At 49.8% G+C, this 19,177-nt stretch overlaps 1 protein-coding gene and 1 long non-coding RNA gene across 7 annotated transcripts in view; one reads left to right on the top strand and one right to left on the bottom strand.

Annotated features, from left to right (window-relative positions):
- LOC105186472 (neural-cadherin) overlaps window positions 1–1,347 on the bottom strand; it is a 209,825-nt gene extending 208,478 nt beyond the window's left edge. For all 6 annotated transcript variants that reach the window (XM_025298006.1, XM_025298003.1, XM_025298002.1 and 3 more), the window contains exon 1: window positions 408–1,347. The gene's annotated coding sequence lies outside the window, so the exon portion shown is untranslated. The remainder of the gene's footprint in view (window positions 1–407) is intronic.
- Window positions 1,348–16,296: 14,949 nt separating this feature from the next.
- LOC112588366 (uncharacterized) lies at window positions 16,297–18,282 on the top strand. Its single transcript, XR_003112806.1, has 3 exons — window positions 16,297–17,813; window positions 17,931–18,043; window positions 18,239–18,282. It is a non-coding gene; the product is annotated as an uncharacterized LOC112588366 (long non-coding RNA).
- The last annotated feature ends 895 nt before the right edge of the window (window positions 18,283–19,177 follow it).

Raw genomic sequence — 19,177 nt, 5'->3', positions numbered from 1 at the left:
GGATACGCAGGATCAAGGACAGCTCGTGCGGTATAACGACAGACTGCGACAGACAGGCAGGCAGACAGACAGACAGACAGACAGACAGACAGACAGACAGACAGACAGACAGACAGACGGTCAGTCGGACAGACGGATTCGATGGAGAGATGATGCGAGCGAGAGCGAGAGGGAAAAAGCGACGTAGTCAGGGAGAGGGAGAAGACGGGAGAGGACAAGGGTGAAAGAGAGAGCAGGTCGCAGGCCGCAGGGCGTGCGGGCTCTACATCCGTACCTCCTTACTTCGGCAAAATCAATAACCTGTTTGGGGGTGTAGGAGAGAACCTAAGGAGAGAGGCCATAGCACGGCACCGCCGCACTGGAGATCCGCGCGCCCGAGTCAGGTGAAACACGAATTTCATACGTACGCGAGAGAGCCAGGTGCTAATGCGCCCCACACGGAGAGAGAACGGCTCCTCCCCAGGACACTCGGTGCTCCAAGCGTTGCGCAGGAGTGCGAGGACACACCACCAGCACAATTGCCACCCCCGGCTGACGAGCTGAGTACCTTCGCACCTGCGACACTCCCCGGTATCTACAATCTTCAGCACCTTCGAAGCACCCCAGCAGGCAGCAGCGAAACAGGCTCGCGCTCAGCAGCCAGCCGACGCGACGTATCCGGATCGGCCAAGTGACCGCGAAATTCGAGCGGCGTGTCAGCGTGACGGGACTCGCTCGCTCGCTCTCTCGCTCCCTCGTCGAATTACACCAGGCTAACCGCGCTCACCGGAACCGGTGCTGCTGGTAGTTGGCGATACCGGAACTGCGATACGTCGTCCCATGAAACTGACAGGTCTCTCCCTCTCTCTCTCTCGCTCTCTCTCTCTCTCTCTCTCTCTCTCTTCCTCACTCCCTCCCTCTCTCTCTCTCTCTCTCTCTCTTTGACACTTGTACTCGCGGGTACACTTTCACCCGCAGTTGTCCCAACGGAAACCGCGGCGCACCGCTCCTCGCGGAACGTATACCGACGCGACCCGGATAATGATCGGCGCGCGGCTCACAAAAAACTGCAACACGACAGCTACTCCAGGTCGAAGGAAACGCCGAGTCCGGGCGTGCACTTCTCCGTCGCGCGCGGCTGCTACTTCCGTGGCCAGAGCACACTCGTCCGGATATCGGCCGAGACGCGGAACGCCGCCGCGCCGAGCACCCTCCGCTAGGGTGGCGCCCTCCGAGACGAAGGGGGTGAGTTTCGGTACGCGCGCGATCGCGCCTGCTTTCGCGTAAGAGATACGGCGGAGCAACGCCGCGGCAGGACGCTTCTCTCCTCCGGGCTCCTCTCTCTCTCTCTCTCACTCTCTCTCTCACTCTCTCTCTCTCTCTCTCTCTCTCTCTCTCTCTCTCTCTCTCTCTCTCTCTCTCTCTCTCTCTCTCTCTCGCTACTGTATGACTCTCGCTCCCTCTCGCGCAATTCCGAAACGAGGCGAGCTCGAGAGACGCAACACGCGCGCTTCGTAGCTGTCGCGGCTGTGGGGCGCGGACCACTACCTCGACGAGCCTCCCGGATCGTTGGATAAAACTTGGTGGGGCCGTTCCGGTCTACGTGCGAACTCCCCACTTCTCGTCGCGCTCTCCCACCATCGATGCGCGCGGACGGTCGACCGATGGTCCCGCTAACCCCGCTGTACCCCCTTTGTCCTCGTCGGCTTGCCCTCCCTCGCCCTTCGACGTAGACGGTACCACCACTATAGCCGCCGCCGCCGCCGCGCCGCCGTCGCCGCCGCCGACGCCGCTGCCGCCGCCATGAGGAGCGTCGCGCAGCAGCGTCGTCACCCCTTGGGGTTGTGGGGTGCGCGCGCGCGCACGAGCCACGCTTCGGTCGTGTACGTAGTGTCTGCGTGCCGTTAAAGTTACCCTCGCGCGCGTCACCCCCGACGCCGACATCCACGATCGAGAATGAAGATAACGCGACGAGTAGCGAGGTCGAGGGTGGTTGCCGAGTCGTTGTGTGTGCGCGGCGACGCTGCCGGCGGGGGGTGTGGTGGCGATCGTCTCCCTCGGATTCGGTGGTTTGCGGATTCTTGACGGGCGAAGCTCGCCAGATAGGAGGAGATTTCTTATAATGTATCACATGCGCGAGAAGAGAAAGAGAAAGAGGACCGCGAGAAGGATGGGTGGAGGGGTTAGGGAGGAAGAGGGAAGTTTTAGGTAGCGCAGGGACTAGGAAGAGGATCCGATTCTCTATCGGGTTTCGCGCGCGCGATATCTTTTGTTATCCCGCTGTCTTGTCACTGGCGTTCTCTCGAAGGCCGGGAGAGGGGAGCGGGGGGGGGGGGAGGAAGAGGAAACACGAGGATGTGATAAATCGTGCTTTGGCGAACCGATGGGGTTTTGGCGGTATCTCGCGGTCACGAGCGGTATCCTCATTTTCCTCTTTCTTTTTCTCGCTTTTCTCGTCCGCTGTTTGTCCGCCGTAATCCTTTTGTCGCTCACTTCCATCCCGCCGCTCGGACGGCCGAGTTCCAGCCAGAATTTGCACACTCCGCTTCCGGCGCTAACTTATGGAACGTAATGAGTCGCCTGTGTGTAAATTAAAGGCCATTTTCGAATATACATGCGAGCGGCATTGTTGCGAGTCTGCGAGCGCAGAAAGGCTACGGCGGACAATGCACTTTATGCTGCCGTCTTTATTCGGAAAGAGACCTCCGTAATAAAACGTATGTGACGTATATAGCAATCTTCCGGGTGATACGTGAGTGGGGAGGCAAGATGTCTCTTGCCGGCAGACAGGGAGGCAAGCGCGGGGAAACGGTCCGAGGGGGTAGCGAAGAGAGGGACAACGCCGTAGCCGGCGCTCCGCTCGCAACGGTGGCGTTTAACGACGTTTTAAAGTTAATCAGCGTTGCATATTCATCCTTTTTCCCGCTTCTTTTTGTTCAACCGCCGAGCCCGAGCCGAGCATTGCTTGCACACTTTGTCGTGGGCGGTGAAGCATCTGGCCGCGGTAAGAAATCGAAACCGAGCAGAGACCCCGCACGTTAGTGAGGCGGAAGATGCGCGAATTGCGAGAGAGAGAGAGAGAGAGAGAGAGAAACGCGGCCGCCGAGCAATTCCACTCGTCGGCGCATCATCATCGCGGCGCGGCGCGGCGCGGCGCGGCGGCAGCGGAGAAGGAGGTCTCTCGATTCTTCCCCGGCAGCGGCGGTCTAACCCTTAAGACGCAAACGCCGCAACGCCGACCGCGGCTCCCGGAACGTGACCTTACTTCCTACGACATCTGGACATACCTAAAATTCATCGCGGCGCGCTGCGAACGCCCGGCATCCTAAATGTCGTAATCTCGTGCTGGATGTCCGACGAAATGGACACGGGAGCTCGCGCGGCATGCGAGCGGATTGCGCGTCTATTTTCGTAGCTTTCGGTTTCGTACGGAATACCGCGCGCGCGGAATACGCTCCGCCTTTGTCTCCGCGCGCTGCGCGGCGAGCGCGCGGTCGAAGAACATCCCTCGACTCGAAGCGAACAGTCGTTCGGAGGGTCGACCTCGGAGGGTCGACCTCGGAGGTCTCCCTCGCATTTTATCGAAGATATATATATATATATATATTCTATTCTCTTCTCTTGCCGCTGTAACAATATTCGAAAGAGAAAAAAACGCCGCGCGAAATATACGACAGATTTCCCCGGCGAAAGTTTGCCGACGGAGGTGTCTCCTTCGGAAATCGAAGTCATGTTTCCAGTTTGTTTGTTTAAGGAAAGGCCGCTGTGCTAACACGAAATTGAGCCAAGAGGGAATACGGGTAGGAAGATAGGACGGAGGGGGTGGGGAGGGCGAAGGATGGAGGCAGCCGCGCGTTACGAGTCACGTATTTAGGGTGGCATCAATAAAAGAAGGGTCAGAACTATTGATCTAGAATAACGCCCGGCGAAACCCGGCGCAATCGTATCGATCGCGGCGTAATAATAACTTTTCAATCAAACGGACGCGCTCCGGCCGTTCCGCCGGCATCGTAATCGCGATTTTCCCGATTCGACGTGCCGGCGCAATTGCGGAGTCCCCGGAGTCCCGTCCGAAGTGGACAGTCGCTCCAGAGGCCGAGCCGGAGCGAAAATTTCCTCCGTCGCGAAGCCCGGCTGCTTCCGCCCTTCAACGTTCGGTATCGAGTCGCTCGGTGAAGCGTCCTCGTCGGAGCTGTCACCCGGCTACTCATTTCCCAACGTGAGCGCGAGAAGCCACCCCGCGCACAAGCAACACGCCGCTCAGCCCGACGTCGCGACGACGACGGCAGCCCAATCAGCGGCGTCACTTTTCATCATCAGAAGCGCTCCTCGCAGCAACTCTCTCGCAGCGACTCTTTGTCTCCCCCCGTCGACTCTCTTGCCGCTCTCCGGCTCTCCGCGTTGCGCCCGCGTTGCAGCGCGCACGGAGCCATTATTCGAGCCCTTATTATTGGCAGCCAGCGTGCGCGCATGTCGCCACATTGCACGACCGGATGCGCGACGAGCGCGCGGCACACGCCGCGTGCTCACTCGTGCACGACACCCAGCCGTCCTGCTGTCCCTCCGCCCTCCCGGGCGATCACAACGTTGTTGTCGTCTTACCCTATTTGCGCGTCGCGACGCCCGAGCCTGCCCCGCCGAGTCGGCCTTCGTCGCGGGCTGTCCGGTGAAACTCCGAGTGTCACGAGACTACCGTGATCCAACGAATCTTGATAAATGACGCAATGACAGCGTCCGACTGAGAGACCGAGGATGATTAATGGCCGCGCTGCTGCGCGGGGGGCGTTACGGCGGGTCGACGTGCACTTTCGATAGCGACACGAGAGAGAGAGAGAGAGAGAGAGAGAGAGAGAGAGAGAGAGAGAGAGCGATTGGACACGGCGGAAGTCGTCGGTCCCGTCGGCCGCCGGCACGGTTCCTCGCGCGTTCCTCGAGCTCGTGCGCTCCGGAGCGATTTTCTACGACGCCCAATCACAGATTCGACGTAAATATGCAGCGGCGGCGGCGGCGAGTGACACGACGAAATCAGCCGCGACGGTGTTGACGCGCGGTCGTCGCTTGGAAACCTGCAGGTCGGGCTTCGCGCGCGGTCGCGGAAATTATTTCCCGGGAAGCACGGCCGGGATTTTTCCGGGCACACGCGAGTCACGCCGGTAACGTAACCCGGGGAATTGCTCGTAGATCCATCTGGGCTGACGCCGCGGACACGCGACCTCGATCGTCTCCGCCGATTTGCTCGACGCTGCCGCGCAAACGTACACGGTGTTATTAATGATATTTATTAGCGAAAATCTGTAAATTGCGGCTCGTTGCTCCACCGCGGAATACGGCCATATCCGGTGGGAGCGTGTCCGTGTAACGTCCGCGGCAATTTCTCTCAAAGTTGCCGGTAATATTTAGCCATGCGTGGGCTGCGCCCTTAACGAGGATTTACGACTTCTCCGCGTTGTAACACCGCGTAACACACACATACACACGTACACACACACACACACACATACACACATCTCGAGGAAAGGAACACACACATTTCGATATTCAAGTCGCGGAATTTTCCCGCCGCGGCATACACGAACGTGAGCGAGAGGTCTCTTTGCGGAAACATAAATTCACAAACGACCGCAAACTTTCTTTTTACACCCTTCCGCGAAGCGATTGTCTCTCATTGTCCTCGTCCTCGTCCTCGTCCTCGTCGTCCTCGCGTTCGGTTACGGACTCACCGCCGATCTTTAAACCGCGTTAACGGTTTCATACACCGAAAAAATTGTACTTTTAATATAAGAAAATTTTATACTTTTTAAGCTTCCTTAACAAATATTCTTAATCTGTAAGAGTATTTTCTTCTTTTTATCGATGTGTCTAGAATATATACTAAAATTAAGAATATACTCTTTTAGAATAACTGCCTAGCAGGAAACGAGTCGTCGATCGGTCATTAAGAAGGAAGCACACACTCTTACATAAAGGCATAATACACGATAAGGAAAGGAACCAATCAGAATCCTCATTTCTACCGCCACGTTTGAAATGAATGACTGATCAGTTCATTTCCTTATGCGTTGTGCATTATGCCTTTATGCAAAAGTGTGCTTTTCTTTTATCTCAAAAACAGCTTTCGCAGTATAATTATAATATACGATAGATCAAGGGCTAATAAAAACCAACATTGAGATCGTATTGCAACTTTAAAATTGCATTAAAAAATGTAGCATTACGAGAGGATTAATAATGCAACCTCTTGCACTATTAATGCGAGGATTAATAGTGCAAGAGGTTAATTAATTAAATACTACAAATTGGGAATTAGAGTCAGTTCGACGCAGAAAGTGAAGTCAACTTCCCGTGTCGAGCAGACTCTGATTCCTAATTTTTAATATTAAATTAATTAACCCCCCTTAATTTTCTGCGACACTATATTTTTTAATTTCATTTTAAAGTCGCGATCTGATAGCAGCGTTGGCTTTCACTTACTTTGATCTATCGTGCATGGTTGTATTAATATTTATATACATTAAGAATATCCGTTAAGATTATTTCTCAAGAATATTTCTAGTATACTAACACACTCTTAAGAAGATTCTCCTCTCAAGTTGAGAAAATGTGGTCGGTGCCTGTTTTAGAAGAAATTATCCTAAACATAAGTGGGGAAATTCTTAAAACAAGAATACAAATTTTGTCGGTGTACGCACACGCGATGGCGGGCCGACTTTTTTCAGGCCGGTGCATGTGTGCACTGCCCGAAATGTTCCGCGCGTTGAATTATATCGTACGCCCGTTGGCGTGTGCATGCGCTCGGCTGCATTCTAGGTTTTCAGCTCGTACACGAGCCGTCGCGTTTTCGTCGGCGTTATATCTGCATACGTGTTGCACATCAATAGCGTGACCAAACGTTTCGCCCCGAGCGTGCCGCTGCCCCGTCTCGTCGGCCGATGTGTGCCTCCACAGCGATTACTTCTTTTTCTCTTGGCCTTTTTGCCTGTTTTTCCCTTTCTGTTTTCTTGCCTTCCCGGTACTCCCGAAGTTTGCGTTTCATCGAATTTTATAGCGGTGCAGCCGCAGTCGTGGGAGCGCGCGCGCGCACGAGAGGAGAGAGAATGCGGCGAGAGACCCGCGATGTCGCGCGCTTCCGCGAGTGAGATTGTCGATACCGCCGCTGGAAATGATCGCGAACGATTTTGCCGCGTGTCCGATTTTGCGGCAAGAGGTGGCCGCAGATCCTGCCGGCGCGCCGAAGGATTCGTGCGTTCGACAAGGATATCGTTGCGTTCCTTCTTATTTCTGTTACCTGCTATCTCTCCCGCCGTTTGTTACTTTAACGACGGGAACGACGGGGAGTGCTTATCTTTCCGGCGGTGTCAATAACGAAAGAATGAATTATCGGAAACGCGCCGGCGGTAAAAAGAGGCAACATTTATTGGAAAAATTCTCGCAACTCTTGCCCGCGCGCGCGCGCGCGCGCGTGGAGATGCTCGTTGCCGCAGAATTATCTGATATACGAGCGCGATACCTGACGCAGAGCGAGACTCTCCCGCATATTTATCCTTTGCACATTGCGCTCTCATCCGCGGTGTTATTCTACTTGCGATTTAACCGTTTGCAGCTGCACGTGTAACTACATCTCGTAATAATTAATTAAAAAACGGCATTTCGAGCCCCGCTCTGCCTCGTCTCGTCTCGCGAAACGGCGTTAATTATGAAAACGCATTACAATTTTCGGGAGAAAGAAAAAAAAAGCAGAAAGAAGAAAAAAATAAACACCGTGCGCGCGTTCTCGCCGCGGGAATAAATTTCCGCGGTGGGACAAGGTATAACGGCGCGAAGAGAACAAAATAACAAATTTCTGATGCGCAGAACGCGCGTCCCGTTCTCGCATAACGAACGGAACGGCAAAATCGTGCTGCGGGACAGCACGGCGGAAATATTTATTCGCCGGTCGTAGCGCGAGCGCGTAAAACCGGAAACTGCCGGGAACGAATCGCAATTATTCGTTCGATTCCCCCGGTTCGGGCCGCGTTCGCTCGCGTCCCCTTGCACGGATCTTTTCCTATCGAATTTCCGTGTCACTCTCTCTCTCTCTCTCTCTCTGTCTGTCTCATGAAAATGCACTGCGCGGAGTCGCGCGGGGATAGGTGCGCCGCGTTACGCCGCAAGAAAGACAATCACACACAAAATCTGGACGCCACCCCTGGTCGCGCTGCGGTTGAATGCGCCACGTTGATCCGAGGCTGCTCAAAGTCTATGCATTCACCGTGGACGAGAAAATCCTCCCTAACAGCATCTGAATATTGCAACCTCATCCACTCTGACGCATCCACTTCACGGGCTTCGCTTACTCCTTGCGCTTGCGTGCTAGGGTTACAACCTACTTTGAAGACCAACAGCTTCATCTCGGGCACGCATGGCAAAAACGCCGCTAATGGCAAAGAGCCCCCATGTACGAGGGTAGTCCCAGAAGTACCTGACCTGACGTGCAGACGATGGTTGTTGTTTGAAAAGAATGACTGTGGTAGAAAGTGCCAACCTTATAAAGCTTAAGTTTGAAGTTTGACGACTCTACGTTGTTTAGTATTTGTTTGGCAGCCATCAGTAGTGAACGCTCTCAGTGTAAACATTGCAAACATGGAAAAAATTGGTCATCGTTATGTGATACAATAGTTTCATTTGAAAGGCCTCGGTCCAACCAATATCAAAGCGGAGCTAGATTCTACTCTGGGGGAGTCTGCTTCTTCGTTTACAACAGTAAATTATTGGGTGGTAGAGTTTAAACGAGGCCGTACGAATTGCCAAGACGAACATCGCAGTGGTCGACCAAATGAGGTGACCACGCCAGAAATGGTGAAGAAAATCCACAAAATGGTGTTGGATGACCGTCGACTGAAAGTGCGCGAGTTAGCAGGCATTGGGAGGTATTTCAAAAAGTGCTGTACATCGCATATTGACTGAAAATTTGGACATGAGAAAGCTGTGCGCAAGATGGGTGCCGCGATTGGAATAAAAACAGCGTCGTGAGGATGTTTCAATCGAGTGTTCGGCGAAGTTTCGCAGCAATAAAGCCGAGTTTTTGCGTCGATTCATAACCATGGATGAAAGAAACATGGGTTCGTCATCACTTCACACCTGAGACGAAGGGATAGTAAAAAAAAATAGACTGAAAGGGGAGAATCGGCTCCAAAGAAGGCGAAGACAGTTCCATCTGCAGGCAAGGTCATGGCGTCAGTTCTTGGGATGCGGGATGGGACAATTTTCATTGATAACCTTCAGAAAGGAAAAACAATCAACGGCGAGTATTATGCGAACTTATTGCAGCGTTTGAGTGATGAAATCAAGAAAAAACGACCGCATTTGGCGAAAAAGAAAGTCTTGTTTCATCAAGACAATGCACCAGTTCACACATCCGTTATCGCGATGGCCAAAATCAATGAGTTAAAGTTCGAGTTGCTTCCTCACGCACTCTATTCGCCAGATTTAGCCCCCTTGGATTATCTTCTGTTTCCAAACTTGAAAAATGGCTCGGTGGTAAAAGATTTGCCAACAATGAAGAGGTGGAGCCTGCGGTTGATGGCTATTTTGAGGAGCTCGACGATTCCCACTATAAACAGGGTATCGAAGCTATTGAACATCGCTGGGAAAAGTGTATTGAGCTAAAAGGAGACTATGTAAAGAAATAAAGATATCTTTTCCCAAATTTTTTGTGTTTTCTTTGTTAGGTCAGGTCACTTCTGGGACTACCCTCGTACGTCTACGTCGTCTACGAGCAGCGACAACGCTGCGAACTTTCGGGCTTGCAAAGATCATTTTTCGGGAGGGCTTGCTGAATTACTCAACATCTCGTTGCTGCTTTAACGGTACCAGGAAAATACTCCAACGTGTCGTGTCCGGTCTTCGGCAATTGCTGTGAGATGAACCTTTGTGACTCGTCGTCGACGATCTGTCACGTTCTTTTTTCCTTCTCGTGATTAAAATGCATATTTTAGACGAAATGTGTGTGAAATTTCATATTCGTTGCCCGTTTGCGACGGTATTTTCTGCTAGATACAGATACAGAATCGCGAGAGAAATTTCGAATCCGGGCGAATTCGACCGTGACGAATGAGATAACATTCTGTGTTTAGGGAACGTGCGCGCGACGCAACGGAAGACTCCGCGCGCGCACGGCGCGAAGAATTTCGCGGCCACGACGCGAAACCGCGGCAGCTCCTCTCGCGGATATTTTCATAAATCACGTCGGCTAATTGATAGCGCTAAGTATGCCAAGTAGCCGAGCGCGGACACCGCTCGGAAAGTGTCTTCGAAAAACTCATTTGCGTCCACTCATCGCTTCGCGGTGTATCGCGCCGCAATTAGACGGGAGCTGCGCGGCGTCACTTCTGCATCCGCAAATTCGTTAATTCCCCGCAAGTATTAATATACGCTCGCGCAATGTCGCGAAATATCGCGCCGGTTTTTCCGCTCCTTTGATCTTCTTCTTAATTACAGGATTATTTGCGCAAAATACAGCTGAAAACGAGTATCCGTCGCAGTTGTAACAACACCGTCGGGAGACGCACGCGCGACAGGAGCAATTAAATTTATCGCAATCACCGTGCCGCTGCCGCCGGCCATGAGCCACTTCGTCCTTCGTCCTGAGACGCGTTTGCTTAAAGTATCTCGCAATTTCCGCCACGACGGGAGAAATACGTGAGGCACTCTGGCAGGCTTCTTTGTAATCGTAATCGTCCTCTGTTCGGACGGGGGCAGCGATCGAGTTTCCGGACTCTCCGCTCCCAACGGGGCTGGGGATCGTCATTGCTCCTTAACCCTCCGCTATAAGCGTTTGTTAAGCTTTCAAACAAGTCCAACAACGCCCCGGGCCTGCGCGGCGAAGATCGATAGAGTTGTTTTCGCCGTCTTCGGACACGCTCGCAATCCCGCTTGAAATAACATTTTGCCGACACTGACGATGAGTTGTGTCCCGGCCCGGCCGGGGTTACCCCCCCTTCCTCCTCTTCCGCCCTCCCTCATTCTCTATTCCATACGTACGGTTTGATCAACGATCGAAATTACAACGATAATTTTGGCAAACACGGGAAAGCTTTTCGCCAATTTGGTCACTTGAATACGATCTCGCGGTGTAGCCTATCGATAATACGCCTGTTGACACACTCCGTACAAACAACAGTGTCACCGATATCGATATCGCCAGCCAATTGAATCACACACCGCCCGACCATCGCGTAGATATCTCCGCGATTTACAATTGCTATGCAAGAAAATCGACGGCGCGAGGAGAAATCGCGCGGTCGCGCGGCGCGCGATGTCCATAATTCGGGTGAAACGACCGCAGACCTAACCTGTTCCCGTGGAGAAATTCGAGACAAACCTCCGAAAGGCGAAACAGGCGAAGAAGAAAATTCCGCCCGCGTGTCTCTCAAATAAATAAATACCATTCGGGGGAGCGCGCGCGCGCAGCTTCTCCTGGGATTTTTATCACTGACACTTACAATCATCTTACTGTCAGCTCTTGATTTATCGCGGCTGATAGCGGGAGGCGCGCGCCGCGCCGTAGATACGTATCTCCCATAGCCGCGCTGCCGATTTCTCACGATCTACTCGCGACGATGAAAATAAAGATCTCGTTCGTGCGCGCGCAGAGTAATATCCGGCCGGCCGCATTGGCGATTGGCCTCGTCCTCGTCCGCGTCGTCGTCGTCGTCATCGTCGGCCCTGATGAGATTAGTACTTAAAGTCTATCAACCTCGCGACTTCCCGAGCTCGGTCTATTTATTGTCGGGGCGCATCCGCGGGGGCACGAGTGGCTCGGAGCAGCGGAGGGCGGGAAACACGGCAGCGGTAATCGACCACTTTAGCCGAGGTATTCCACCGAAAATGTCTTCCCTCCATTAGCCGCGACACAGCGCCGACGTCTTACGTACATAATCCCGTACAGCCACCGCCGGGAGATCGATATACAACGGCCACGGAATTTAAACTGCAATTGACCCGACGGGGGGGGAGGGGAGGGGGGGAGAAGCCGATACTATTCGCGCGGATGACGAGACCTCGCGCCAGGGGGTTGCCTCCCTCTCGGCTCGGTACGCGGAACGCGACGAGCATTGCGGATGCCCGCGTCTCTTCTTCTTAAATCTTCAATCGCGGCCCGAGTCGAGCCCGGTCGAGATGACACTTAAAGCCTGTACAAAATAGCCTTCTTTCTACGAAGAGGATAATGACTCGCGGCGCACGCCTAGGGAATCGGTTCGGCGGCCGCACCGGCGGGATTTTCATTCCTCGTGCGATTTCTTTTTCTCAGATCCCCGCAGATCTCTGGCGAGTTAACTCCCGCTGTGCATGATAATTTTGCAGGTCCGGCGATCGTCGCCACAGCGTGCGATCGCGAATCCAATTATGCGGCTAGAGCCGAGCGCGCCACCTTGAAATTATTAATCAAGAGTCGCATTAATCGTTCGATTCGCATTAATCCCGCGTTACGATTGGCTTTATCGGCTCCGATCTCGAATGGGTTATCCTGCCCGCTCGCAATTATCTAAAATTCAGCGCTCTCGGGCTGTGTCGGTAGAGCGGAAAATTCGGAAATGCGGAAAGCTGATCCCTCCCTCCCCCCTCTCTCTCTCTCTGTCTCTTTCTCTCTCGGTTCTCTTTATACGCGACAAAGCTGCGCCGAGCGGTTGTATCGAAGAGAAGTTTACAAGTGCCGGAAGACGGATGGGGATGTATACGTATATTCGAGTTTTGTTGCGCGAATGATGTATTCCTAGGCGGGGAGTTCGCGCAAAGTCTCTCAAATAACTCGAATACAATGTCTGGCGAGGCGCGAAGATTTACTCGGGTTTAACTTCCAGCCCGGGTAATAATATAACGCCGTTTACGAGCGCGATCGCATCGCGCGGTGCACGCTTACGCTCGCGAATTAATTACTGCGTCTGACAATACGCGCTGTTGACGACACTCTGAACCGAAATCCCCGTTCGCGCGCATTATTACCGCGTTCCGCGGATCTCGCAAAGCTGAGGCGTACGTACTTGCGCCTTCGCGAGTATCCGCAAGCGACTCGGCCGAGACCGAAGTCTCGGTAAATATTTAGCGTCGATGAAAAAACAATAGGATGCTTTCTCCCTTCTGTTCTCTCTCGCGAATGCCCCGCGTGGGTTCGGGAACGAACGGAACGCCTCGAAGTATCCGTTTGCAGCCGAAACCCGTGTCCTCGTTTATCGCAAATATTCAGCGAGGTTAGGAAATGAAGACATCAGCGGCCGAATTTCTCTCGCGTGCTCTCGGGGCAACACGTTTTCGCGCAGCGATTACTGGCATCGTTTGTCACGTGTGTACAGACCCAAAGCAGGGAGGCATAACTCATTTTGCTCTGTGCTTTATATCGCGCTACATATTCTCGTGCCGTCGCACGCGCCCGCCGCTCACTCGTACGTCGTCGTCGTGAAAGATGGAAACGAGTCGCTCAAATGGTGCCGAGAAAGAATAAGCTGCCGCGATTCGATTCTCGCGCGGTAAAGGAAATAAAGGTGGTAAAGGAGGTGCTTTGCCGTAAAACGAACGAATTTGCTCTATTTAACGATCGGATCGTCGCTCGTAAAGATCGTGTCATGTAAAATAATCACGGAGCGTATCAATTATCGTGAGATAATTGGCTAACATTTGTGCAGAAGTAAAAATGGGAGGCACACTCGAGTTTCATCAAAGCCCAAGGATCCGCAATATAAAAGGACCCAAGTGATCTCCTGTTTCATAACCCGGGACAAACGCTCGCTCGGTCGGGGCTTTAACATGTAAGCCTGTCTTTCCGGTTTTCGTGGTTGTCTTCATACGAAGTCGCCTATAAAACTTCGCTCGCCGCGGTCTTCCAGATAAAATAAGTCTGCCTTTTGTTCGAAGGTGAAACCGAGGAATCTCGTTATTTCGCAGACCGTACTTAAACTCCCATGCATCCGCAAGCCTGTTTACGGTCCGTAGTAATTAATGAACAAATGCGACTAACCAAGTCGAGAAGGAATGTGAAGGGGATGAGACGTGAAATACAATATTTTTACCTTTGCTGCTGTTTTTATTTTTATATTTTATTTTATTTTTCTTTGTTCTTTGATCGTTAGAAATATTCTACTTCGTCTTCCCTTTGGAAAATGTTACAAATACTTCTCGCGCGTGTCCCTCGTCTAGCAAATATTTTTCTAGCATTAGATTTAATTGTTTTATTTTGTGCGCGACTGCAACTCTAATACCGTCGATACCAGGGAGTATCAAAACATTCGCGACACAAATTGAAGTAACAAGCGTGTCTCGGAGTTACCGGAGCAGCGATACAGTTCCGACTTCTTATCGCGTTCCTTTAACACGTCGTGTCCTTTTTGCCGTAGAAACACGGCCAACAGTATGGTATCGTGTGATTTACGATCGAAATAAATATCTATTAAAATATCGACTGACATCGTTCATTTTCCCGACTGCGCGAACCGGATGGTAGATACATTCGACGAACATGGCAAAAATTACTGTATTTTTATTTTACGCGAAAAAAAAGCAGTCGCGGGAGGTCACGGAAGAATTCTGACGTAACTTACGGATACGAGGTGGCTTTAGAGAGAGAGAGAGAGAGAGAGAGAGAGAGAGAGAGATAAAGAGAGAGAAGGAGAGAGATTTCTAATATTTTTCAATACTTCCATAATTCACTGATTCACTCGCGCTTTCAGATTTTATCTCTCTCTCTCTCTCTCTCTCTTGCGTGTGCACGTGCGACATGTATCCAATTTTAAAATATCTCTTCTTGCAAACATTCAACGGCGTTATTCTGTGAATGCTCAGTAAACTGTAGGAATCACGCAAAGTGCTTTCGAGCCCGGAAAGCAAATCAGCATACAGTACTTTTCCAAATAACTCGAGTCTAGTGGCACGAGGATCATCGAATTGTAATACATTTTATCGGAATAATATTAACAACGTCGATTGTATTTCGCCGATCGAACTGACATGTTTGCGTGACGTACTGAATAAAAATAACAAACGTTGATAATACGAAGCATTGCGCAAATGCGAGGTGCCCGGGATACAAATTACTTTGGAAAGTCGCAACGTAGAGATTGCAGCATCGGAGATTTATCTCGCGTGACAGAAGTGTGATGGATACGCGATCTAATTTCTGAAAGCAAAGTGTAAACTTCAGAGTTAGAACCGATTTTGGAAAATAAAAGTCTTTGTCTCTCTCTTTATCAGTCCGCTGACACAATCTGCGCGGGGCATCGTCGATGTGTGCCGTCTAGAAATCTCGAGTGAGAAATGTCACAAAATCGCTACGCCATTATGTAATAGTTCACTTGGTTGCAAATTGGTGCGAATCACGGTGATTACGCCATGATTCCGGAAATATATCACGCACATTTGAATCATTTGCCTCGCGACGATCAGATTCGTTTCCGTCCGCTCTTCACCGTTGATTTCGCTCCGTCTCGTAAAAAGGAATCATGCGATATCCGGGTTTCGATAGAATCTTCGTTTATCCCGGCGGAGCACGAAGTACGCTCACGAAGCGAGTGTGCTGTTGGTAGCATACGATTTGATATCTTTTTACAAGAATTTCCTTTGCTTCCTGATTCTCAAAAATTCGTTCGTCTTAATGCTACGATTATCGTGTTTCTCGCGAATAAAAATGAATTCTTTAGTCACAGTCTCCGAGCTACTTTAAAAGACACGTTTAATCTCGTGTTTGTCGCTTTATAACAATATTGTTGCACAAACAGTTGCGCGAGAAGGAAGTAACAAAGAGAACTTACTTAATTTTACAGCTATTTTTATTCTATTATGAAGGAAAGCTTTCACACCGAATACGTAAAAATTGGGTCGCTACTTCAAATGTACATTGAATCATACGTTTAATCGAAGCTGGGAAACTGCCACAGATTTATAAATCATACCGTTTGATTCGTATTTTCTGCAATTTATTCCAATTCTGTTGTTCGGCCGCGCGGCTGTGCGGATTTGAACGGTATCTCGATAAATCTTTTTATTGAAGAATATAGCGATCAAATTTCCCTTCCAATTAAGTATCGCGACAGCGTATTCCACGTATCGATAGCTGAGCTACAGCTTGATCGCATCTTTAATTGAATTATCCGAGATTTACGCGGATGAAGTTCGTTGTACGTGCTAGGCGAGGTTACTACGGATTAAACCATAATGAAAGATAAAAATAGGCCGTAAAGAATGAGAGCGAGAGAAAATAAGAAGTAATATTAACATAAAGTAAAATTACATCTGCAAGAAGAATAATCTCTCTCTCTCTCTCTCTCTCTCTCTCTCTCTCTCTCTCTCTCTCTCTCTCTCTCTCTTTCAGTCGGCGATAAAATTCGCTGTGACTTAATAAAGTCTAAAAAGTTACATAAGCAAGGCGTACGCGAGGTAGCGTTATTTTTGCTACCAGAAGTGCGCAAATCATCGATGAAGGTAATCCATTGTCGTGCAAAAATCCACAGTTCTCTTGGCCTCTCCAATTTTTCTTCTCCGCTACGTCTCTCCGCGAGACGATTTATGGCGGCCACGATTTTTTCTCCATTCCCGTGTTTCCGTGTCGAGAAAAAAAAAAAAAGAGAGAAAAAAAAGAAAGGAGGCATCCGGCCTTCCACCTGGAGCTACCTGGAGAACGCGACTAAAAATTACGCCTCGCGATGCACGCTACGGTGGTGCATAAAATTACACGCGCAACCTGTCGGTCGCGGGAGATACGTGCTCGAACTTCGATTTTCATAATGGCGCGGCAAAACGGATTTGCTGGATAAATTTAACCCGCGTATTGACGTACAGACAAATCTAACTCATTACCCCCTCCCCCCAAAAAAAAGAAAAACGACAGCGCTCGCCCAGCGTTCTCGGAGCTCGGTAAAAGTCGCTCGCGATGAAACACACATAAATTATTACTCGAAAACACCACCCAGCGTAAACGCGCATTTTATTATCTCGAGAAATATTACGTTGCATTGAAAGAAGGAACGTGTGGTGTGACGACGCCTCTCTCATAAATTTCGGGACTTAATTCGAGCGGTCTTCAAGTCTCAGAATCCGATGGGAGTGTAGATTTTATTTCGCGGGATTTACGTTGCGCGAATCCTCTCGTCGTGCAATCAATGTTAAGCAATGGGGGTACCGCCCATTTTTGAGTCGAGTCCTCCCCTCGCACCCCCCTTCCTCGTCTGCCTCTCCTTACGAACGAAAGTCTAGCATGGCATGTGGCCAACATTCCAGATTGGATCGATCGTAAGATACAGTGCGCGCCGCTTGAAAATCAGCTCGACTGTTTTTTGCATAACGTCCACACGATCGAAATAAGCGCAGACGATGCTTCAATTTTCTGTTTACATAAATTCCCGGCGACATGTAGGTCGCGTGTCCTTTCGACGGCGCGGTGACTCTACGTGCGTGCGTACGCAGCGTCGAGACACAGTCAGTTCGAGGTAATATTTACAAACAAAGGAGACGGAAATAGTAGCTCGAGTTAATATAATACGACGACACAGTCGCTTCCACACACTAGTAATCGAGGTACCGGTCTGCGGATGAGAGACGACAATAGAGTCAGTGCCCCCGCATTCTCTCGATGCTCGTTTAACGCCGTGATTGTGAGTTTGATTAACGTGAAAAATCCCGGGTTCGGGTCGCGCGTGATTCCCGACTTTTCCGAGTCGATCGAAGTTTACGTGACACGCATTTAATTACTTTTTTTTATTTTTTCTGTGCTATTAACTTTTACTCTTGGCTTTATCACCGATTATTATCAGTGCGCGTTGTTATATCGTGTGGAAGTCGTTATTGCTTGAACATCGGCAGCATCCTTGAGGGTAATTGTTATTTTTTATTTTCACTGATTGCAAAATAAAAGAAGAACTTTTCTCGAGTCTCCGTATTTTTCACGTCCTAACGATACAGCTAATCGGAAATTTCGCTTTTTGTTTCAGACCTGAAACCGGGGTTGTGGTCACATCACGTGAGTGCAGCTTTCAGGAGTTTCGCTGGGTGGCGGATGCCGTACCGGAGGATCCGGTTCGGGCCGAGCAGGATCGACTCGAAGGTAGGGTTTTACAGATTTCCCGTACTTTTTCATTGAATCGTTTGCGATCGACAGCTCAGACAATTATTGTCGAAGGAAAAATCTTTTGGTTGCGACAATCGCGAAAAGTTTACATGGTCGAATCCACGCGTTTATTTTCTCTCATTATGCCGTTCACATTCGTATCTGATCAACGATGTAATTTTTTTGTTTCAGAATTGCAGCAGAACGTGGCCGATCCTGAGCTACTGGTGATCTGTGAGTCGAAAATTACAATTTTAGGTGATGGGTTTTTAGTAGTTTGTTTCTAAGAAATCAATGCGATTACTCAGATGTTTTGCATGTACATTGAGAAAAAGTAACAATGTGGATTCCACTATAAATTTTAGTCGTTTCTCGCGTCAGTCATATGTTTTGTTTCAACTAAAAAGTTGTAACATTTTTACTAAAATCAAGTAATAAAATTTTTACTAAAAAAATTAATTTCCCGTTCACTATTATTTTATTTTGCCGTCACAGTTACAAATGGCAAACAGTTTTTTTCTCAGTGTAGAGTTTCACATGTATATTTTCTTGTCGTTCATTGAAACACGCTGCTCGAAACAATCAGGGGGATCGCTTTAGAAATATGATCGTCCTATTTACTATTTACATACACGAATTTATTACATTGGACATAAAATGAATCATTTGATAAAATTATTTGCTCGTTTAATCCCCTAATTGCTTCCGGCAGTCGTAGTGCAAAATTTGCATCAGAATTGCGCCTCAAAAAGGCGTGTCAAAATTGCGCCTCAACATGGCGCATTAGATTTGCGCCTCAGAATGGCGCATGAAAATTGCGCTACCATACGCGGAATTCGCGATTACTTTGCTCGTGATAAATTTGCCAGTCGTCGTGATCACCGATTCACGAAATTTCGTATACGTGATTGGTTATATCATTTCGCTCGAAAGATGTTAGATTCGATACATATATACTATATATCTTTCATTGCTCTCAAAAGTCATAAAATTATTTCTCATAATAAAAATCTCATTTTTGATCAAAGCATTATTTTCCGCGAAATGGAATATTTAACTTTTTTTGTCAGTTTTACTGAACGCCACGTTGTTTTCGATTCGCGGTTTATTTACACGCGACTCGCGGTTGAT

Source organism: Harpegnathos saltator, unplaced genomic scaffold, assembly GCF_003227715.2.
Source record: "Harpegnathos saltator strain DR-91 unplaced genomic scaffold, Hsal_v8.6 scaffold202, whole genome shotgun sequence".
Lineage (NCBI taxonomy): Eukaryota > Metazoa > Arthropoda > Insecta > Hymenoptera > Formicidae > Harpegnathos > Harpegnathos saltator.
Note: the sequence above shows the minus strand (reverse complement) of the source record. Positions and strands in the feature narration are given on the sequence as shown.